Genomic DNA, 24502 nt, shown 5'->3' with positions numbered 1-24502 from the left:
GACAAGTGGGGAATCAGATGATCTATGTAGAAAGTGGCAAGATTTTGAAAAAACATTGGTGATTAGACAATCCCATCACATCTGAAGATAAAAGCCAGTCCCCTCATAGTTATGCCAGCACCTGTCAGGCAAGTGTGCCATACTTTTGTCATAGTGATATTGGTGTCGTGAACCATGAGTACGTTATCTTGTAATGGGCTGCTCTCGTGAGTATACATAAATTTGGTTCTTTGCCTTATGTCTCTTCATTACTTGTTTTAATTGTTTCCTAACCACTTACCCTGTCTTTGTTCATATCATTTAGTTCTTTTTTCAGTAGTAGAAGATTGTAAATTCCAGAGAGATTGTAATTCCCACTTAGTAGCAAAAAGCACAAAGTATTTGTAAAGTATCACTACCTTATGCTGCTTTGTCTGTCTCATTCTTTGCTGAAAGAACAGTACTAAAGGCCAGAATCTCCAAGAGATTAGGGATGTTAAAATGTGTGTAATCAGCTAATTGAGTAGTCGATGGAATTTCCATCAACGACTCTATTAGTCGATAAGGGGGGGGAACTGCAGTGGAGTTAGCTCTGCAAGGGTGAAATTGTAACATCAAGCCTCTTCTACATGATTGAGGAGGCATATGATTTACCCTTTTATGCTGTGCTACCGTGGGGAAATAGCCAGGGTTTTTTTTGGTACTTTTTTTTTTTGTGCTGCGGTGTTGGTTAGTTGAGTTGGTGGCAATATTAAAAGTGACCTACAGAATTGTGGGGTCCCTGGGCAAGGTTGGAGTGCTGGCTCTGAGCCCCCGAAGGGGTGAGGCCTTAGATGAAAAGAGCAGGCTGGAAGCTAGCCCTTCAACACTGCCCAGCCCACGCCATCTGGAGCTCTGACAGCGATTTAAAGAGCCCCTGGCTCTGGATGCTGTTGTGCTAGTGGTGATAGTGCCTTGGGCCCTAAGAGAGCTGCACCTTCCCACCCTTTCCCCCTCGAAGCCTACACTGTCAATGGCAGTATCTGGATAATACCAGGGCTCTTCCTTGGGTGCCTTACCCTCCCCCCACCCCACAGTTTACACAGTGTGCTTGTGTGTGAAAACATTAACTTAAACCACCCTCTGAAAGAGAGCCTGAACAAACAGAGTCTGTGAAACATGTCCGAAAGTTCAACATACAAGGGGGAAGCACATTGCAGACTGAAGGGACCACCAGTGAATATGCCTTGTTCCTAACCCCTTCGGATACAAATCTGAGGAGTGTTAATTTGAGCCATCCAGCTCATCCAGACTGTCAGATTAGGCCAAAGGTTTGACTGCCTTTTCCTTTTCCTTCATTCTTTGTGTACATCTCCTTACGCTACTTACTGATCAAAAGGGAGTTGAATATAGGTAAGTCAGGGTATGTCTACACTAGCTCGTTGGTTCTAGCTAGGTAGGGTAATTAGGGCAACCGGAGTTGCAAATGAAGCCTGGGATTTAAATATCCCAGGCTTCATTTGCATGTTCCCGGGCGCCGCCATTTTTAAATCCCCCTTAGTCCGAACTCCGTGCCCGCGGCTACACGCGGCACAGAGTAGGTAGTTCGAATTAGAGATCCTAACTTGAACTACCGTTACTCCTTGCGGGCACGGAGTTCGGACTAAGGGGATTTAAAAATGGCGGCTCCCAGGAACATGAAAATGAAGCCCAGGATATTTAAATCCCAGGCTTCATTTGCAACTCCAGTTGCCCTAATTACCCTACCTAGCTCAAACTAACGAGCTAGTGTAGACATACCCTCATTTACTGAATCTGGAGCTACATGAGTAAATGATGACTTCTTACTTCCTTCTCAACAGATGTATAAATTATAAAGTAATCTCATTACCAGGTAATTAGTAGGCTCCAGGATATGATCTTGGACAGTCATCTGTAAAAATGGCCAAAGACCATTTTCTTCTACCCCCAGAATTACATCCAGTTAAAAAGAAAAAGCATCAGTTGGATGATGACACGGGGATGTTTCAAAGAGGATGCGTGTTTTTTGTCAGCGCTGTTGGCTAAAACAACGAGCACGAGCTTTCAGAGATGGCAGCAGACATTCAACTTGTTTCTCCTTTTGCGAGCAAGAGGACAGGGACAGCATATGCAGAGCCCTGCAAACCCGCAGATATCCACTCGATATCCGCAGCTCATTGTCGCGGCTACAGATCCAAATTTTGTATCTATGCAGGGCTCTTGTCCTGGTGACTCCAGCGCAACAGGACAAGAGATGTAATGAGCTGAGTAGAGGCTATCCTGAGAAGTGCCAGGGGAGTTCAGGGCTCTAGAGCAGTGGTCCCCAACATGGTGCCCGCGGGCGCCATGGCATTTGTGTGCCCACCAAATGATCTGGGCCGATCCAGCCCCCGGGCACGCAGCTCATGCGCGATGCCGGCCCCAGGTGCATGGCGCATGCACGGCTCCTGCCCTGGGCATGCGGCGCATGCGCGGCCCCGCCCCCGGACTCCCAGCGCGTGAGTGGCCCAGCCCCCAGGTGCCCAGCAGCCCCGAAAGGTTGGGGACCACTGCTCTAGAGCTTCCAGGGGAAATGGACGAGTGAGAGACTGGCTAGAACCTCAGTGTTGATTTCTGTGGTCTGAGGCCAGATTACAGCTCAGACTGCAGCAGGCGGCCATCCCTAAGCTGTGTTAAGTGCCTCCCATGAGTGAAGGAAGAAGAAGACTAATGCCAGAGATTAGCTCCTGGACAGGGCTGAGAGCACAGAGAAGAGCAGTTTGGATTGGCACAGCACATGGGTGCAGTCTGTGGTGAGAAGGCAATAGTTCGGATCAGAGGGAACAGAGTATCATCCTCTTGGTTCAAAGCAGGCAGTCTGTTAGGTGAATTTGAAGCTTTCAGTTAAGCCTCACTGCCCCAACCATGCATCTCAATTGAATGAGAAGACAGAAAGTGGAGCTGTAGTGGAGCTGATGTTTAGAGTATAACTCAGACCAGCAGCAGCGATTCATATAGCTGAACTGACGTTAAGTACCATGCATAAGAAGGGGATATGGAGGAGAGGTATTGGGTCACTGTCACAAAATATTTGTAGCCACTGAACCGCAAACACGTTCTGAGGACAGTATACATTAAATACGGTAGCTTATACTACAATAACAGCATTTGGTACAGATTTCCTATCCCCGTATACTGAAGAAGAGTCTAAATGAAAATATCCATGATTTAGTATCAAGTTGCTAGAAATTGCAGGATTATTTCTCCTGGGGATCTTTCCTGATATCTGTGGATAACAAAGGCAATAAATCATGGCAGATACAGAGGTTCTTTATTTAATCAGAGGACAAGTTTAACACAGAAAGTAAAGACTCTACTCAGAGGAGAAATTACCTGTGCATCTATATCTTATCAAAAGCAAGCAGCAAATTAACTGAGAACTGAAAAGATGAATCGGCAAAGTTAGTACAAGTACCCACAGGCTATTAAATACTTAGTGTTATAAAAGAATGCATCCCTAGAACGCAGCAGCAATGGGCAATTGCATTTTGAAAAAGATTTGTGATCCTGTTGCAATAAAATTCCCTGAATCTGAAGGCGCTGGGAATGGGAGTTTCCACTGATGATAAATTGCAAACAAGAAGGGGCTAGTGCAATTTCACAAGAGGCTGGCTCCAAGAACAGAGACTAGAAGAAAACCCTGTAGGAGAAATAGAGAAGTAGGGTAGGAATAAAGTAAAAATGTACAGTCATTTAAGGCTTACAGGAGAAAAGTAAGGGCAGTTCAAATGTAGAATGAGCTAACGATAGCCAAATGGGGAAAAGGAGGAATTTTTCAAATATGATAGGGAGAGAACAATTGATCCTAGAAATAAGGTGGGAACTAAATAGGTCCATAATATGATGCAGAGGAAAGATGAGAGCAGGTAGAAAGCAAAACTTACTCTTGTAAATCATACGGACTATAGGTGACTTACAAAATAAAGGTTGTGTATGAAAAGTATGTTCAAGGTAGTACAACAGCTAAGGCCCCAATTTAGCAAGGCACTTAAGCATATTATGAGTTCCCCTGAACGTAAAACTTAAATAATGGTGTGTGTGTGGGGGGGGAGGCGTAGCAGGGGGAAGAACTAGAGAGAGAGAAAGAGAGATGCTGTGTCACAGTTCAGGGTACCTGTATTTCCCCCACGTAGTCCAGCAAGGGCTCCCAACTCTTCTGGTGGTGACCTCTCTTAGCTGGAGATCTTTGTTTCCCTGCCTCCTGACTAAGGCATTTCCAGGCTGCACAGCTCCCTGATTATACAGTGAATTTACCAGCACAGCCTGCTTGTCTTTCTCCTCAGAGATGGCTAACAGCGCTTTTGCCATTCTTATAAATCAACGTGCAAGCGTGTATATTCCTAAGGGTTTAAGCTTTACAGCAGTGTTTCTTAAACTGTGTTCCGTGGCACACCGGTGTGCTGCGAGGCAGTCGGAAGTGTGCCGCGGAGAACACAAGAGTTCAAAATGGCTGCCCTTAAAGGGCAGGTGACCTTTTATTTTTTTTTGCTCAATAACTTTCCCCCCTCGGTCAACTTTCCTGTACCTGAGTTCTTGCCTCTGAGGTGATATGGTTGATTGGCTGGGAAGGGCTCATTCTTTCTCCCAAACAATAGCTACTGTTGATGTATTACCTAGACTCTTCAATCTTGTAAGGAGAAGGTACTTTGGCCAACAACCGGTCCTACAATTGACAGGCACCTTTCCTCCCCCACCCCTTCTTTTTCTGTTATAAATTCTGGGTTTCTGTTGTTTCCATTCCAGCTCATCTGAGGAAGTGGGTTTTGCTAAACAAAAAATCCTTGGTGTTCCTCATAAAAAAAAATATATATTGTTTGGTGTTCCTTGGTCTTAAAAAGTTTAAGAAACATTGCTTTACAGAGAAAACATTCAAACCAATAAAATAATCTACAACCTTGCTAACAAGCTTACCAGAGACTCCCTGTCCCAACTGTTTCCAGCAGAGAAATGGTCACAAATTCATAACAACCTCAGTTCTGAACTAGCACCATCAGGAAGAGTTTAGTGCTCAGTAATTACAGGCCCAGACCCCATGATAAGGTTTATTGAAAATTAGACTAGGCAACATTAAATTGGGCATATAAATCAAGAGATTACTATCACAGTGGTGGTGGGGAAATAACACAGCAATTTAATATGTGCATTCCATCCCAAATATCCACTGTTTAGAGCAGCACATTATTGCCACTATGCAAATTATTATTAATTGTGATTCTATGATAGCTGGTCATCCCACCTGCTAGAAATAATACAGAAATTAATACGTTAAATTAATGCCGAGCAATGTGTTCACATGGGACAAAAACTAAGTAGAAAGACAAAAAGAGCTGTTGGTTTTAAGCTATTACTATAACTGTATTGATCAGAACCTATGTATGATTTTGTGTCGCTACCATTGTACTGCTGTAGTGTACAATTAAGCTCTCTGCTGATTACCCCAAAGCAAGGAGAGGTGACCAAATCCAGAGCAGTTAATCCTGTTAAATGGATCAGCTTCAATGGATAGAGGGTAAAAATTTCAAAAGTACCTCAGTGATGTAGAAGCCTATGCCCCGTTTTTAGAAGTGACTTAGGTACTTTAGAGTCTAAATACTGTTGACTTTCAGTTGAATTTAGGCACCCATTCTGAAACTGGGACTCCTAAATCATTTACGGGCTTTTGAAAGTTTTATCCTGAAAAACAAGAATAACTGATACTCCACTTAAATAAAGAGCCAGATGCAAGTCTAGGTGGCTCGTGACTTCCCCGCTGCTCCTGCCTGCAATGAAATTACTATTTCAGATACTTTTAGTGACTTGACAGAAGCAAATCTAATGGATAAGAAATACATTGTGCTAAGCGCTACAGCCATTTTATTTCCTCCCCAGCAGCCAGAGCATAAGGCAGCGGTCTCCAACCTTTTAACCACAAGATCACTTTTTCAGTTGAAGTGAAATGTAAGATCTACCTCAATCCCAAATACCCTTGTCCCACTTCTTTCCCACCCCTGCTTTGAGGTCCTACCCCTGCTCCACCCCTTCTCCCAGGCCTCACCCTGCTCACTCTATCTCCCTTCCTAACCCATCCTCATTCACTTTCACCAGACTGGAGTAGGGGGTTGGGGCGCAGGCTCTAGTCATGGGCCAAGAGGTTTGGAGTGTGGGAGGGGCTCCGGCCTTAACCCAGGGTGGGGGATTGAGGTCCAGGAGGGGTTTCAGGGTGCAAGCTCTAGGAAGGAGGTTGGGTGTAGGAGGTGGTTCAGGGCTGGGACAGGGGTTCAGGAAGCAGGTTCTAGCTGGGCACCACTTAACTGAGATGGCTACCAGGTAGTGGAGCCATGGAGCTAAGGCAGGTTTACTCCTGCCCTGGCCCTGCACCACTCCTGTAAGCAGCTGGCATGTACAGCAATGGCTCCATGACTCCATGTGCTGCCACTCATCCACAGGCACTCCCCCCACAGCTTCTACTGACTGCAGTTCCCCATTACTGATCGATGGGAGCTGCAGGAGTGGTGTCTGCAGGCAAGGGAAGCATGTGGAGACCCCCTGCTCTGCCTTTCTCAGGGGCTGCAGGGACATGCCAGCCACTTCCAGGAGAAGCAATTCCTTTAGGGATAATTACTCCAGCCACAACAGGTTAGGCATTTTAGAACTCACTACTCAAAGAATTAAATTTAAGTGTAAGAGAGAAATAAAAATTATGAAATAGACTAGTCAAAAACCAAAAATAGCACATTTTGCAAGCAGTAAAAGGAGTAAAATAACCCTCCTCTCCTCCCCCCTGTGTGTGTTGGGTCAGGAAATGAGAGTGAAGGATAATGTGTGTTTGTAAGAATGACAGAGACACAAAGTGTGTGAGAGTGACAGAGATTTGCTTTGCCAGGCTCCCTCCATCACCTTCTCTCTGTGTGGAAATAGGGTACAGGAGTGAGTGGAGGAAGGACACCCTGACATCAGCTCCCCTCCTTCTCCCTCCCACACCCTGCACAGCAAACAAGAGGCTCCCGGGGGGGCAGCTCCAAGGTAGAGGGCAGGAGCAGCATGACAGTGGGTGGAGGGCAACTGAAGTGCCAGCGCTTGATAGCTTCCTGGCCAAACCGGTCAGGATCATCTGTCAAAGGCTCCAAGATCTACTGGTAGATCCTAATCTACTGGTTGGTGACCATTGGCATAAGGCATTTGTTGTGATGGCTTTTAGCATATGCAAGATCAAGATCAGATTCCTAAAATATTCTGAAAACCAGTAATAGCCTCAACACTGACTGTGGTTAAATATAAAACTTAAGTAATTCATTCTATTAAAAAGTCAGTGTCTTATTTTTATCGAGTGATGTTATGAGGACATGTTCTAAATCAGCTGAAAGCTCTTGAAGCCATAGGCACTCCTCTTCTGTAATTTTGAAACCTCTAATGGAGCTAACAACTGGTGCAACCTTTTTGCTTGTTTTATTAGTACAGAAGTCTCCTGTCACTGAACGCTTCTCACAGAAGTGACCGGAAACAATATTTCTAAGGGCTACATAATATTACATTACTTTCCTCGTGTAATCAATATCCAAATTCAGACAGGGCTACATTGTGGCAGGCATGTATGAGTGTGCAAAGGGTGAGTGCAAAGGGGCTCTTTGCACCCCTATATACAGGATGGACTAAGTGTGATGAGGGAGGGCAAAGTATGCTGCAAAATGACGACAGGGTTCCTGGCCTGATGTGTGCTATGCTTGACTCCTAGGGATGTTCTGGCTGACTGCTTTGCTACCCTCTCCTTGATCTTTCCAAGGTACCCTCAGTGTGATCTAGGGGATAGGGCATGGCACAGCAGTCCTGGCTGTTCTATTCCTGGCTCTGTTGCTAACTAGCTATGTGACCTTAACCTCTCTGGGGCTCAGTTTCCCTATCTCAGAAAGAAGGTCAGTGATACTGGCTTGCTTACATTATAGAGCACTTCGAGATCTACAGGTGGAATTGGCTGTATGAGTGCTAAGAAATATTATCGCCTATCTGTTCTGTGCATTCACGAGGCACCTACCATCTTGGTAACGTCATCCCTACTCTTTGGGTGGGGCTTACGACAGTGTCTGTTGCACACTGCTCCATATGGATAGGCCCAATTCATGGCTGCTGCACTGATGACGAAATGAAGTTATTCCAAGTATCTTCTCGACAGAATGAATATTCCCTGTGGGATTAAAGAATGGTTTGTCTGATGTATGGAAGACGGGTGGTATGGAGCAGGGTCAAGGTAAGCATGCAGCAGAGCACTGAAACTCCCTTTTTGATCAGCCACCGAGTGACCATATGTTCGCAGCCGGAATGTGCCCTGAACTTTCTTCAGGAAGGTCTCAACACTGACCTTTTGTTGCATGGTTACACATAAGTACACTGACCTATTCCATATGCAGTCTCAGCTGTCTTCTCCAGTCTGCCATTTTCCTTTCTTTGCAAAATGCAATGGAAGGGAAACATGCTGCAATTAATAACTTTCATCATTAATAAAAATAATGGCATAAAAAATGATCATGCTTCTGGCAGAATAAATATCTATACTGCTTAGCAGCTGGACATAGAAATGCATGTTGATCATCTTGAAAACAATTTCTGACCATCTGTTGCTAATTGCTGTACTGTACTTCTCTTTATGCTGTGACACACAAATATTTAACTTTCTCCAGGATAGTTCTTGCTGGGGTTTGTGAATTACTTCATTCCTAGTTTTCCTAGTTTGCTGTGCATTTTTTATATTGTCTTTGTTCTTGCTCTGTTTTATTTTTCGGTGCTGTTGGCTAGGTTGGTTTATATTATTTCACTATCTAAATATGATGGTTATACAGTTATTGTCTTACAATCCTGCAAACCCTTACTTCTAGGCGCAGTGTTTACTAAAGAGAGTGATTCCACTACAGGTCAACTCACAGGACTATTCCTAAAAGCAAGCACTCCAACTGGTAGTGAGCAGTACATATGGTAATAATAGCAGAGCCGTGCCCTTCTGTTATTGCATTACACAGTGCTGGCCAAGATTTTCGAAGTAACTAGCGATTTTGGGTGTCCCACTTCAGATCCATTAAAAATGGGCCTGATTTTCAGAAAGTGCTTAGTAGCCATTATCTGAAAAGCAAGCTGCTGCAAGGAGCCTCAAATTGGCTTTTCAAAAAATCAGTAGTCCCTGTTGGAAATCTTGGCTACGGAGTACAAAGTTTTCATATAAATATGCAGATGGAGATTTCTGGAGCCACAAGGGGAGAATGACACCCAGTTTCTTGCTCATTTTAATGGGAATTAGTTTCTTGAATTAGTCCCCTAAACAATTTTGTACTGTTGCCTGTTGCTTAACAATCAATCAATTCTCCTAGAGGTGGATGCATTTCAACAACAGACGGCTGAAGTGATTTCTGTAACAGTAGGTTAGATTATGTGGTAATACTGTATAAACTCTTTCTCATTGTGATAGGTTATTTTATCCCTTTTGAAGCCCTCAGACAAACGGTGGCATAGGAATGCAAAAACAAGCATGTACTACCTTTACCAAATTTCTTTTCAGAATAGAACTAGGCTTCAAATCTGGAATGATTGTTTTACATATTCTAGTATATTTTTTTATTTTATTTTTAAATCCCCTTGCAGTTGTAAAAAGCTCTTTGACAGCTCCCTTGTTCAAATACTTGTTATTTTATAGACTGCTTATACAGCACTTTGAAAATGTACTGTTAGGTATACACCTTAACTGTATCATTTGAACATCCTACCCAGCATAGCTTCATTGAATTAAATGGCGCTACGTCAGTTTATAGCAGCTGAGGATCTGGTCCACTGTGGCTATTCCTGCCACATTGCCAGAATTACTTTATCTTAAAATGAAAGCTAACCTATCTGCTAAAAAATTGCTATGTTGCTATCTCTGAGGGCATGTCTACAGTAGGAAATGATTTAAAAATAACTAAATTCAACTTAATAAATCCCAATTTTACAAATCGAAAATAGCATGTCCCCACTACCAGGAAGCCTCAAAATTAGTCCGTGGCAGGCTCTGTTAATGTGGATTTGCTACCTCGACTTAGAGCCCCAGCAAGCACTGGGGAGCAATTAACTCCAATTACTCTGGGGAGTAGTTATTTTGAAATAGCGGCACCGGAGCATCCACACTACCGCTATTTTGAATCAACTATTTCAAAATTAGTGTTATTCCCAGAGGAAAGCAGGAACTCAGATTTCAAAATAAGTAACATGGACTCTGCTTATAAAATTCGACCTAAAGGGGGTTATTTCAAAATAACACCCTAGTGTAGACCAGGGCTCACTGTTGTATTGTCAGCTTTGCAATGATGGGTGTCTATCTTAAAGTCCTGGCATGTCATTTTGTGAGAATTTCCCCTGCCATGTAAATAAGAAAGTAAGTTTCTAGCCCTTATGGCTGTGGAGAAAAGCATGACATTGTGAATTCTAAAGTTTTAAAAAAACAGAAAACAAATATAAAGACCCAAAGTTATTTTTTAAATTCTGAGATTGACTTTAAAATTATGGTTTTTTTAGAGCCTGGATCATGATTTTTGAACATGTGGAACTGGATGATTGAGACAGAGATGTTAACATATTGGGAACAATTTAAAGTCAGAATTGCCAAAAAATTAGGCTTTGTGCAAATGACTTCCATAATTAAAAATAAATCCAAACAGAACAGAATTCTTAAATAAACAGACATTCCCTCTGTAATGTTTGATACCAAACCATGAAAATCTGAAAGTGAAATGGACTAGAAATGCACTAATAAAAGTAAGAAAAAGTTTAGTAGTCCAAGCTGGCAGAGGGGCAAATGCAAAAGGGTAAACAAACAGCATCAGTGATGCTTAATTTTAATTGCTTTCTCCATTAATGAGAGATACGGAATTTTTTTAAACTGACTTCTAAACATACTATGTCCCTTTAATTGCAGTATGGACTTGAGGCAGAAGTATCTAACCTTAGGCACAATAGTTATTACTGTACCTCTAAGAGTAATACTCTAGTTAGGGCACTTCAGCTGCTTCACTAGACAGTATCTGATTCAGTTTCATTATAAAGGCCTGCAGCAGTAATTGATTTCTTTTTAAACTGCACCATATTTATCCTCCTTTCAGAGCTTTCCCAGCTTTGTGCTAGGCTCCAATTCTGTGAAAACTGAAGCAACTGAGAAACTTCATTTACTACATGTTTGCATTATGCATAGTCCACCACCTCTAGGTGCTACCACAAATAAATAAAGTAATAATAATAACATTTACATAATGATTGTTGAAGTGAAAATTCCTTTCTTTTTTACACTGCCCCTTAATATAGGGGAAAGAATTGCTTGATGACATGAATGGTAGATAAATACAGGACAAATACTAAAAGTCAATAGCATTTGTCAACCTGAGGAATTCGATGCTTTAGGAGGTTTAAGAGTGAAATATTGTGGCAGGAGTTTCCAAAGAGCGGAAGAATTTTCTGCCTAGGGGAGTTAGGTACCTGTCTCCCAATGAAAGCAAATTATAATTAGGTACCTACCTCCCCTATTGTTTCTTTGAAAAACCTTTTCCATACTGCCAGTTCTAAATATGGGAATCAATATTCATGTTTCAGGGCATTAATTGGTGACTGCAGTGGTTAGGAAGGAAATTCCCTGAGGTACAGGAATATGTAATTGATGAGGGCACTATGACAAAGCACACTGACGGGAGTTCTTTGATCATTTGTGCTGTCTCCCCTTAGGCATGTCACTTAACTGGTCTGTGCCTCAGTTTCTCCATGGGAGATAATGATAATAGCCATTCTTTGTGAGATGCTTTGGAATCTACAGTGAAAAGTACCATACATGTGCCAAATAATAGGGAGGAAAGTTTCACTTTCCTTCAAAGTGTCAGATACTGTCAACTCATGGAGGCAGACATGAAGGATTAGTGGTCAAATCTGCATGGCAAACTCCCATTGTGATGGACCCCTCCTCATGCTTTGTGAAATGGACTTATGGACATAAATATACATCACTCAAAGGTACTTTGAGCAAATTATTTCATGTAACCTATCGATCTTCATGTCATAATCTGCTGGCTCTGTTTATTTTATTTTGGTGTGTGTATCATTCTTGTGTATACAATTATACATGTGGAATAGGGAATACTTCATGGCTGCGTCTACGCTGCAAGGTTTTTGCATGCAAATGGCTGTTCTTGTGCAAAAACCTGCTCAGCATCCACACCTTAAATGCGCTTTTGCGCAAGTAAATCAGCTCTAAAACGGCAGAACAGAGGGCTTTTTGCAGTATAGGTAAACCTCCTTCTGTGAGGCATAACTCCCTTTTGCGCTATAGCTTTTGCACAAAAAGGCAAGTGTGGACGCTCCAGAGGGGTTTCTTGCACAAGAAACCCGTATGGGAAGAAGCATAGGTGCTCTGATGGCCATCAGAGCTTTCTTGCGCAAGAGTGTCCATGCAGTGTGGATGCTCTCTTGTGCAAAAGCACATCATTTTTGCGATGCACTTTGAGGTGTGGACGTGCTTCTTGCACAAGAAGCCTGCAGTGTAGATGTAGCCCAAGGGTTTAAAATGTGTGAATGAAAGTCATCAAGGGAGGCCTCAGTGTCTAGGCAGTCATATGCAAATAGCCTTTTGTCCTTATGTTGTCTTAGGGGTTGGTAGGGAGCAGCCAGGTGACTCCCCATGAAATAAGAGAATTCTTTAAAAAAGAATGGGAAGGGAAGAGTCTTTTGTCTTTGGGTTGGCTGGACACACCGGAGGATGGTGAACCAGAGACCCCAGAGGAAGTGGAAATTTCCCTGGTTTGAAGGTGCCGCTGGAACAGAAAACAGTTTTACGGTGAGTTTGTAATAAGTTCACATTGAGGATTTAGAGTTAGAATTAGCGAAGCGTTTTTTTGTTACTTTTGATTTGTAATCTACTTTGCCTGTTCTCTCTCAGAACCACTGAATCCTACTGCTTAGGCTTAATAAAATCACTTTTACTGACTATCAAGCCCAGTGTAAATAATTATTACCTGGTGGAGCAACCAGTGTGTATATTCCCCCTTTCATTGTTGAAAGGGGCATACCCACATAATTCATTGGGGTTTGATCCCATTTGGGGAGTGGTATCCCAGAAAACGGGGCCCTAAATTGCACTGTCCTTGGACCTGAAGAGGTTCAGCATCTGTATTGTTTCTTAGGGGGGCACTCATGTCAGCTTGGTGCCTTGGCTGGGGGAGACCAGGAAGCTGGCCCAGCAGGACCGGGCAGGGAGGAGCCCAGAGAGTGGGAAGGTGAGTGGCAGTGGCCATGTCAGCACTTTGGGAAACCCTCTGCCCCCCAAGGGGGTCTTCTGTGACCTTACCCCATCCCACCCATCTTCCAGAACATACTTAAAAAGTAAAAATCAGGAAAGGTGTAGCCCTTGAGGTAAACAAAATACCCTTCTCCTTTGTGCAACATCAGTGTTTGTCTATGTTGTGTTTAAGGTTTAGAAATCCAACAAAAATTGGCACATGAGCAAACCTAAGAAAAAAGATATAACCATTTCCAAGACTATTTTTATCTGCAGCTCAAATCACTTACGGGAAGGATTCATAAATAGAGCTTAGCAAAGTTAGTTATCTACATGACAGTGGAGTGTGCTGTTTTGCATGTAGTAACATCAGCTTTAAAGACATGTCCATAATTAAGGCACTGCTTGAAAGGAAGAACCATTTCCAAGGGCTGGGAGAATGACCCGAAACGGATAAAAACACATCCAAGATAAAAACGGGTGGTCAGACAGTGGTTTAACCACAACTAGTCTACAGTAGCTATCCACATCCTTTTGTGAGGCTGGTCAAGCTTGACGGAAAACACGTGCCAGCAACCCACTGCAATTTTCACTTTTCAGTCTGTGGTGCGTGCCGAAAGATTCATGTCTCAAAAAAGGAGATTTAGCCTGCTTGTACTGGTAGAATTTCCGCTTCAGAAATAACCTGAATCTTCCTGGCTTATAAGTGCAATAAGTGTGAAAAGGAAGCAAGCCCTGTTCTTTGTTGAGCGATACTATTTCTGCTTGTCTTTAAAAGTCATCTTTGGAATAAGCTCAAAATGATCATTCTAGAGAGAGAGTACAGAGCACTTTGGAGGATTATAATTTGTGCCAGGCAGAAGCCATTATGGTTCAATTCAAGCCTCTTAAAATAAGATATTTGGGAGACAACCAAACCCGCTCAAGTCTGCTAACTTTCCAGTTCATGACACTCTGAAATGTTATACTTTAAGGGCCTATTTCTGAAAAGGTGCCAGGTGCCCTGAACTCCCATTGAAGTTACTGAGAATCAGAAATGTTCATAAAATCAAGCCCATAGTTCCATGCTAGAGTGTCAGGTGAGATTACTATTAGTAGGGAAGAGACAACCAGTTAATTTAAAAGAAACCATCCTGAGCTTTGTATCTCTTCCTGCATGCCTTGCTCCAGACTTGAATAAGTTAAGGACTCCGTGCCTTACGGAGGAGCATTTCTAGCAGGAATGCAGAGAGTAGTGTGTACCACGTGCATGCAAAAAGAATCTATTTGGAAACGGGAGAGCAAGTGGGACCTAGCAGAGGAATACTTGGTCCCAGTGCCTCAGGGAAGGGAAAGAAAGCACAGAAGCAGTGTGCTCTGTGAGATGGGTACAGTTCTCAGCTCTGCTAGCCAAATAATTTCCCGCCTCATGCCTCAGTTTCCTCTTTTGTAAAAATGAGACCAATGATACTGAACTCCTTTGTAAAGTGCTTTGATATCTAGGCACTAAAAGCACAATATAAGAACTATGCATTATTAATTAGTATCATTTATGTAGAGATGAATGGATTAGTCTGAATTAAGAGTAGTAGACTGCCCCCTGAAAATCAAAGAAGTGGGTGCTAAGCACTTTCTTAAAGTCAAGACCCTTGAAGATATCAAGTTGGGCAACAAAAGTGTTGTGAGACCCAACATTTTGTCAGGGGCAAGACAGCTGAGTAATAGGCTAGGTTGTTCTGAAGCATTGTTAAAGTAACCAGTGTTTATGAGTTTCTGGGTGAATGGGCAAATACATGGCTGTTCTTCCCAATTAGATCTCTTAAAGTGCCCTTATCCCTGGACATCCAGTTGTAGACATATGGATGAAGTCCTGAATGTACTGCCATGACTAGTATAAATTACATGGGAAGAGCAGCAAGGACAGTGAGGCCAAGTTAGAAAATGAGTGATGCTGTTAGTATCTAGCTGACCCACAGTGTTAGCATGAGAACAGTTCAGTTATATAAAGATCTATAAAAACAGCTACTAACCAGAAAAGGGGTTTTATTCCATGGTCAAGTCTATTTATTATATAGTTAAGACAAAGGTTGGTCTTGATTCACATAACCTTCTGTCATAGTTCCTAAGTGTTGGTCTTATGCACACTAGGAGAGGGAATTATTAATTTAAGTTGAACACATCATAAAAATAAAAATAGGTGACACCTTGACATCTCCCAGATAGATTACTATTTCTCCCTTGACTGCTTCCTCCCCGCCCCCCAAGTTTGTTTGTAAATTATATAATGGATATCACTTCATTTTGGGATACTGTAATGCTTCAGTGTTAGGGTATTTTCCCTCTAATTCATCATAATTTCATTTCCCATATTTAATCCTATTACTGTTAGTTATTTGACACCATTTGGAACAGTGTACATTAACCTTCCTCATCTGTGATTTTTACACCATTCCAAGATTGATGTTCCTCTTCGGCAGTCAATTAGCCAGTGTTATGTACCCTTTCATACCTAGCACCCGCAAAGTGGCATATAAATCCAAATTCTGACCTCAGTTGCATCTAAGTAACTAGAACAACTCCATGAACTTCAGATTTTACTTCAGTAGATCTCCTTTGGGTTTACACCTGTGTAACTGAGAGCAAAAGCTGACTCTTAAAGGCTAGAACTATTGGGAAGGTCTAAAATGACATCACAATGCTCTTGCTTTTGATCACATAAGATTGTTACATAAAATAAAACTCAATGTCTTTCCTGTGCTTATTAGTATGAAGTGCCAGTGTTCCCATTAAGATTTTCCATCCATGAGCAGAGTGAGTTTTGTCTTGTGCACCAATATTAAGGTCATGTGTACTTGGCTCGGATGTGTGCCACCAGTTAGAAGGAATACTAAAACAGCCCTTGCCCAGTCACAAATAAAAAGAGCTGTTAAATCAGCACTTTCACTCACACATCCTTATTGTTATGGCTGACCCTAAGTGCCTATGTACTGCATTTGTCTCGCAAACTACTTATTGACCATCCCTGTCCTATGTGATTTTTCCCCACACAACAACATGGGAGACCTTACGGTCATTCTGAAAGAAATGGGGGCTTCCTAACAAATGAGCTTGTAAATAGTGAATTGTGATGGTTGCAGCAGGTACAAGAACAATCCCATTTAAACTGTTTAACTATACAAAATGTAGTTAAGATCAGAGAGGTGAAACATGAAAGGAAAAGATTGAATTAAACATTGCTGAAATAAGTTATCAAAGCCCAGGCCAAAAGGGATCTCAGCTGGGAAAAAATGCAACCTTGGTCAAAGCTTAAATATGAAAATGAATAGCAGTATAGAAATATAAGCAACTTACATGAGTCATTCATTCATAACTTGCAATTTACGCACACACCACTTTCCCCCCAAAGCTCTTGGAAAGTCTAAAATCATTTTAAAAACAAAAAAGTTCAAAATTTCAGCTAGTAACAGGTAAGCCAAGAAAGTTTAAAATATTTAGTCTCTCATAATAAACATAGCAAGAGATGTTAAATGAAAAAAAAAACACCTTCAAAAAATTAAATAAAACCAGCTTTTTAAAATTCCACTAAAAAGCTATTCTGATATTTTATTCAAGGTTACAAAGTTGACAGCTACTCTTTATCTGGCAGTGAACATCTACTGACAGCCTTAACTTTGTGTCTTGATGCTTTCGCAAAGTTTCCTGATGCTGCACGAAGTTTAACTTTTTTCCCCTTAAGTGATTAATATGAAACCTAAAATTAGTGAAAATAAAAAGAGAAACCCAAAAATAAACACACTAAATTTCTTTGTCAATAATAAAGCAACTTCAGACAACAAAACTGATCATTAAAATAAAAAATAATTATAGGTATTCCTAAAAAATAATACTTACTTAAAATCTTTTGAAAGCACAGAAAAGGCCAACAGCTGGGTGGTTTAAAAACAAAAACCAGCCCAGTGCGTGCAGAATCAGTATAAAACAATAAAGCCTATCAAACTCCTGTTCAAAATAGGGATGTGAATGGTTAACATCACCCTTCCTGGATAATGCTTACTACTTATGGTCAGTGGGCTGCTCCATCTCTGAGGTCTCTTCCAGTTCTAATATTCTATGATTCTGTTTGGGACCAGAGGCTTCATATTTGCCTAAAGATAAGGATCATCATTATTTCTAGTTCTAATGATAGAAACTGTTCTCTGCTGCTCTGTGATTTCATAATTTTTCCCATTTAGTATGGGTGATTGTCCCTAAGAAAAAAGGTTTCTAAGTCTCTTCCCAGCCCAAGATATAACAGACAAGTCAGAGTCTGTACCCTATATTCACTTTCTTTGTTGACTCTTGAAAGGAGAGAGATTACTATATGAGCCAGGAAGAGTTTTTAGGCTCTGGCTCAAGAGAGAGTGTGTGTGTGTGTGTGTGTGTGTGTGTGTGTGCGAACGCTGGACAAATAACCTGATAAAATGTATTTTCCAAAAGAAACTCTTCTTCGTACTGGGGAAAGTGACCATGAGGAACACATATATCTTGTCAAAGGTCAGCTGGGTCTGACAGCCAAGCCTTCATATAATCCAGGCATGGGGAACCTCAGGCCTAGGGGCTGGATGCAGCCCCCAGCTTGCCTGGATCTAGCCCCCAAGGCTCACGACTCCCCCCAGCATTGGGGAGCCTGCGCTGGCACTCAAGGCTCCCCCCCACCACTTTCCCCCTGGGGAGTTGGAGCACAGAAAATCTATTAGCCTGGGCCTCCTAGGCTCTGGTGTGTGAGGGGAATGTGGGGTGTTGGGGGTCACTTGTGTGAGGCCCCTGACTGATTTTTCTGAGGGTCAGTGGCCCCCTACCCAAAAATGTTCCCCATCCTAATTCTTCATTGTCATCTTAGGGATTCTTCCTTTTTCCATCTGACTTTCCTTCTGTTCTATCCTGTTGATAGTATAGCTGCACCTCACAGTATGCAAAATTAAATTCCCTTAGTTGTTGTCTCTTCCATGTTGCCTGGATCTCTCTAGTCCATCCAATGGTTCTGGGTTATCCCTCTATGTCTCAACTCTTCTCTCTATTGCAGGGGTACCAGTTAATTTGAATAGCACAGATTTTGTTCTGATTTCAAAGGCATTAATGGAAGTGTCAAAAAGAATTGTCCCCAGCACAGATCAGAACCTTTCCTAGACATTATGGTCCTCCTCTGCTCCCTTCCCCCACTCCGTTCATCCACCCAGCAAACGTTTTCCCCTGTCATAACTCTGGCCATATCCTGAGCTTTGCATTTGAACATCTTGTTGCTACAAGGTGCTGAGTCCCCTCGGCTCTCATTAGCTTCACTAACATTATCGCCTGTGGCTTTGGGATCACACTTCAGTGGGAGTTGAAGTCACACACCAGCACTTGTCAAGAGGCCCCCAGCACTTTCAGAATTGAGGACTAACTCATGCAGCACTTTTAGCGAATGCCTCATGGCACCCAAAGCGCATTATGTTCACAACTTCATTGTCCAGCTTCCTCACATAATTTTATGGGTGACATGGGAGCTACTCCTTGTAATCCCAATCCAGCCACTTTGTCACTTACCATTTGTGTCTAAAAAGCTCATCACTTCATCCTTTTCTGAAAAGAACTCAAACTGAATTGGATGCAGTGCTCCAGACTACCCTCGGTACATTCACGGATGATACTAAGCTAGGGGGAGAGGTAGATATGTTGGAGGGTATGGATGGGGTCCAGAGTGACCTAGACAAATTGGAGGATTGAGCCAAAAGAAGTCTAATGAAGTTCAACAAAGACTAGGGCAGAGTCCTGCACTTGGGACAGAAGACTCCCACACACTGCTACAGGCTCAGCACAGACTAGCTATACAGCAGTTCAGCAGAAAAAGACCTGGGGATTACAATGGATGAGAAGCTGGATATGAGTCAACCGTGTGCCCGTGTAGCCAAGAAGGCTAACAATATATTGGGGTGCATTAGTAGGAGCATTGCCAGCAGATCTAGGGAACTGATTATTTCCCTTTACTCCAGATATGGCCTCAACTGTTCCGAATATTGTGTCCAGTTCTGGACTCTCCATTACAGAAAGGCTGTGGACACATTGGAGAAAGTACAGCAGAGAGCAACCAAAATGATTGTGGGGAGGATGGTGGAGCACATGACTGAGGAGGAGAGGCTGAGGGATTTGGACTTATTTAGGCTGCAGAAGAGATGATTGAGGGAGGATTTGATAGCAGCCTTCAACTACCTGAAGGAAGGTTCCGAAGAAGATGGAGAGAGGCTGTTCTCAGTGGTGACAGATGACAGAACAAGGAGCAACGGTCTCAAGTTGCAGTGGGGAAGGTCTAGCTTGGATATTAGGAAAAACTGTTTCATTAGGAGGGTGGTGAAGCACTTGAATAGGTTACCTAGGGGGGTAGTGGAATCTCGATTGCTAGAGGTTTTTATGTCCCAGCTTGACAAAGCCCCGACTGGGATGATATAGTTGGGATTGGTCCTGCTTTTAGCAGGGGGTTGCACTCAATGACCTCCTGAGGACTCTTCCAACCCTATGATTCTATGGACCTCCTCAGTGCCAAATAAAGGGGTATAATCACTTTTCTAGATCTGCTGGCAATGCTCCTACAGATGCACCCCAATATGCTGTTAGCCTTCTTGGCTACAAGGGCACACTGTTGACTCCTATCCAGCTTCTCATCCACTGTAACCCCCAGGTTCTTTAAATAATATCCCCACTGTGTACAAGGAAAAAGTTGAGGGACAGAGCATATGTAACTTGTCCAATGCTGCACAAGAGTTAATGGTACTGCCATATTAGAGCTTAGGCCATCTTAATTCCCAACCCCAGTTCCTTCATTTAGGCTGTTCTGCCTTTCAACAGCTTTCCTTTAGGTTGGCACTGCCAACCTGTCACGTAAAGGGCAAGGTAATAAGTCATGTGAAAAATATTGTGGCTCCAGTCCATGCTTCACCAACCATATGCTGTTTCCAAAAGAGAACTATAGCTTGGTGCTTCTCCTGGTGGTGTAAATCAAATAACTCCAGTGAACTCATTGGAACTATCCCAGTGTAAAACACATCTCAGAACAGAAGGAGGTTCCGTATTTGAATACTTTGGCTCAAATTCCAACCTAGTGTAAGCAGATGGTGTTCTAGTTAGCTTTTTGTTCTTACTGCAGGTTCTCTTATTTGGCACCAGAAAGAAGCTGTATCAATTGTTTGAATGATTCTTCTCTTTCTGTGCATCAGTTGTCACCCCAAGCAAACTGCCACATCATATAACTCAAGACAATTGAGTATTTGCCTTCTGCTAGAGTTTGCCAGTTATGTCTAGAACAAACAGTCTCTTTGTAATTAACCTGAATTCTGTTCCTATAAAACCACTGGCAATTTAACTATGGTGAGTAGACCAATACACTAGTAATCAATAGCAGTGTCACATTCCTTGCTTTTTTCTCCTATTGGTAATTATTCAGTCAGGGTATGTCTACACAGCAAAGTTATTTCAAAATAATAGCCGTTATTTCGAAATAACTTTCCTAGCATCTACATAGCCAAACTGCTATTTCGAAATTAATTTGAAATAGCGGGGCGCTTATTTCGAATTTGGTAAACCTCATTCTATGAGGAATAACGCCAAATTCGAAATAGCTAATTTGAAATAAGCGCTGTGTAGATGCTTATTTTGAAATAGGGGGCCTCCAGCCCTTCCCAGGGTGCCCTGGTGGCCACTCTGGGCACAACCAGGAAAACTCCTCTCCCTCCCCCCAGCCTTGGAGCCCTTAAAGGGGTCGAGTGTGGCCACAGTGCCTGTGCCAGCTCCAGGCTGCCAGCCCACAGCCAGCACTCGCTGCCCCTAATCCAGTGGCCCCACCATGAGCCAGGCAGCCAGCCCTCCACTGCTCCCTGGGCCCAGTCCCCCAGCTCCCAGGAGCCTGTCAGGGGCCGGAGAAGGCAGGCGCCTTCCTGGTCCAGTGCGGAGATCATGGACCTGATTGAGGTTTGGGGGGATGCCTCCAACGTCCATGATCTCCACACTAGATGGAGGAACGTGGCCGTCTACAGATGGATGGCTGCCAGTCTGGCCACCCAGGAGCAGGTTTGCATGAAAATAAAGGAGCTGCAGCAGGCATATGCCAGGGCCACAGGGGGCAACTCCCAAACAGGGGCAGACACCTGCCCCTATTTTGACACCCTGGACCGCATCCTGGTGGGTGGGACGGTCCGTGTCACCCCGTGGGTCATCGATCCTGGAGCAGTGGACCCTGACCAGCGCATGGAGGAGGAGCGCCAGGAGCTGCAGGAGCCCAGAGGGAGCGGGCCACACAGCCAGGACCCCCAAGCTGTCCCAGCAGACCCATCACCAGTGTCATCCGGGGAGGCAACAACATGTAAGTGCCATCACTGTCCCCTTATTGAGGGATGGAGAGGGAGACTAGGGACTGCGTGCATGGGCCTTGCTTACCACGGATCTCCCAGCATTCTGTGCATGTGCGAGCATGTGCCGTGCCACCCCTGGGCATGTGGCCCCAGCTGGCTGCCACACAGGGGCCTTGGCCTGTTAACCACACGCGTGTGTGAAGAGACATGACATGCTCATGACCCTGGGGTGGGACACAGCAGGACGCCCTCCTTCCACAAGGCCATTCTACACAGAGGCAGAGGACATCTCCCCCCGACCTCAGCCACACTATACACAGCACAGGGGCATGGGTGCAGTCTCGGGGCAGCTCCCACTCCCAGGGATAGTAGGACATTCTGAACATGGCCTCTGTGCAAGCACATCGGCTCTGAGGGTCCAGGGAACGGTCATCCTCACCTTGCAGAGGGGTAGTGGGCTTCACCCACTGTGTCCCCAGGGAGAACTGACCACTTATCATAGACTCATAGAACCATAGAGCTGAAAGACACTTCTCTTGTTTCTCCATAGCTGCACCAGCTGTGCGTGCAGGATGCACCACCCCACCCGGTACATGCTTCCGCACCCAAGGGCTCTGCAGGACCACCCGTGCAGTGCAGGGGTACTGACAGCAGCACCTGATGGCACTGCAAGCCCTGCACTGCACCCTCCAGAACTGGATGTAAGAAGACCTGGAGCTTCGGCAGGAGCAGCTTGCCCAGGGCTGTGCCATCTGCCAACACCTGCAGACCTTGGTGCAGAGCATGCTGCCTCCCCAGCTACCGCTCCTTCTCCCCCTCCCGCTTCTCCCTCCACTCCCTCCATCCCCCCAGGGACACCGAGGCCAATGCATCTGCAGTGCTGGGAGACAGTTGGCCTGGCGAGACCCCCACCTCTGAGCCCTGAGCTTCCCCTTCCAGATCCCTCCTCCCAGGTTTCCCCCTCCCCTCTCCCACCCTCTCTCCTCCCTCCTTTCCCCAGTCTCACCAGAGTTTCATTCCCCCCCCCCCCCCGTCCCCTGGTTTTGTTAAATAAAGACAGTTCGTGTTTTATGAAAAAACATGTATTTTATTTTACATCAGGAAAAGGGGTGGGGGGAGGGGAGTGGAAGGACATGAGGAAGGAATGAGGCACAAGCCCCCAGTGGGGTAGACCAGGAAGACTGTTAGTGCTCCTCAGGAGGGCTTCCACCTTGGATACTGACAGCCTCTTGATGGACCTCCCAGATAGCAGCCTGCAGCAAGTCCAGCAAGGCTCGCAGCAACGCATCCAAGAGAAGCACCAGAGCACCCAGGGGCAGCTCTGGCTGCATGTTGCAGAGTGCTGTGGTGACCTGAGTGAGGGCAGCCAGAGCACACCAAGGCAAAAATGCTTTGCTGTCCCTCATTGAGGTAGACAAGCAAGCAGGGAAACCTGAGAACTGGCTGTCCGGGGGTGGGAGGGATGCGGGGGCTTTAAGCACAGACCTCATATAGCCTCAGGCAGCAGCCCCACACAGTAAGTCCTGATCTGGTGGCCTGCCGGAACTGGTTCCGGCCAGCCTTAAATGCGATTCAGCGTCCACTCAGTGTGGACGTGTTATTTCGAAATAGCAAAATGCTATTTCAAAATGCATTAACGAATTAACTATTTCAAAATAAGATATTTTGAAATTACGCTGTAGTGTAGACCTACCCTCAGAGGCTAGTTCAGCCACCTGCTGCCAACACACAATTTTAAAAAGTATTTTAAGGCAGTAAAGACAGTGAACAGCACTGTCATCCTTCCAAGGAATGTTGTATTGCACATACAAATAGCAAACCTCATGTGAATTAAATCATTTTCCTCTTCTTCTGAGATAGCTTCCCTTGACCCATACAGGATCTCTCAAATGGCAATTGCCGTCTGTGGGCTGCTGTTGTGTCTGTTGCTGATTCCCTTGTAATTAAATACACGCCTGTAATGTGCGGACCAATGACAGTGACTCAAATGGTATTTTCTGTCTCTATACTCTATATATGTAATATGAAAAAAATAGCAGCAAAAATGGTTGATCAACTTAGCTCTCTTTTCTGATATGCTAGGAAGAACAGGAAGAGAAATAGCAACATATTGTGTCAATAGTATTTGACAAACCTAGATTTTCAGTGGACAAAAAGTGCAGTGAATTAAGTTTACAGAATTAAGACTTTTGGGGGGGGTTCAATATAGTTTCCATTATAAATAGAATTTGTCCCATAAATGACTGCCTCTTGAATGTTAGCAATCCACAAGTTATACCTTTTTATTGAAGACCAGTTGGTATGCCAATTCATGGCGCCCAAATGTTTCTAGATGAGGTCAGTTCTTCAGGCTTTACTTAAGCGACATTCCTGTTGAAAGCAATGGGATTTGTAAAATGAAGGGGTGGAAAGGAGACCTAAGATTAAAAGCAAGGTCATGCTCTTCTCTCAGTTACACCAGTATAGATTCTGAGTAACTACTAATGTCAGCGGCGTTACTTTGGGTGTACACCACAGTAACAGAGCAATATTTGGGCATACATTTTATAGCATTACAGGCAGCCCACAAGGATAAGCCACACTCTCCAAATACCCAAGGATTTTCACTGTGCTCTTCATTTCTAGTTAATGGATATACTGGCTGCAAAAACTGGCAGAGCACATAGTGTACAGCTCCTAAGGGGAATAGTTATGCCTACTGCATCTTTATTAAATGGGATAGTGGTTGGAGCACATGCTTTTCTGGGACTCGGGTTTGATTTCGGCCAAGGCCAGCAATGTAAAATGAGCTGTAGCGGGATTATTCCGGCTTCTTCTGGATGAATTTACATCCCATCACTTTTCTTGCATGCTGAAGTAAGGCGCAATACTTACAAATATCTTCATGGTTGCTGGC

The 24502-nt window shown here is 43.8% G+C and overlaps 1 long non-coding RNA gene across 1 annotated transcript in view; it reads left to right on the top strand.

The window, feature by feature from the left end:
• The window catches only part of LOC142818777 (uncharacterized), a 68709-nt gene extending 48101 nt beyond the window's left edge, over positions 1-20608 (top strand). Inside the window, exon 3 of the long non-coding RNA XR_012896415.2 lies at positions 20406-20608. This is a non-coding gene — a long non-coding RNA (uncharacterized LOC142818777). The remainder of the gene's footprint in view (positions 1-20405) is intronic.
• Positions 20609-24502: the final 3894 nt, after the last annotated feature.

This window comes from Pelodiscus sinensis, chromosome 1 (genome assembly GCF_052426305.1).
Source record: "Pelodiscus sinensis isolate ZL-2025 chromosome 1, ASM5242630v1, whole genome shotgun sequence".
Lineage (NCBI taxonomy): Eukaryota > Metazoa > Chordata > Testudines > Trionychidae > Pelodiscus > Pelodiscus sinensis.
Note: the sequence above shows the minus strand (reverse complement) of the source record. Positions and strands in the feature narration are given on the sequence as shown.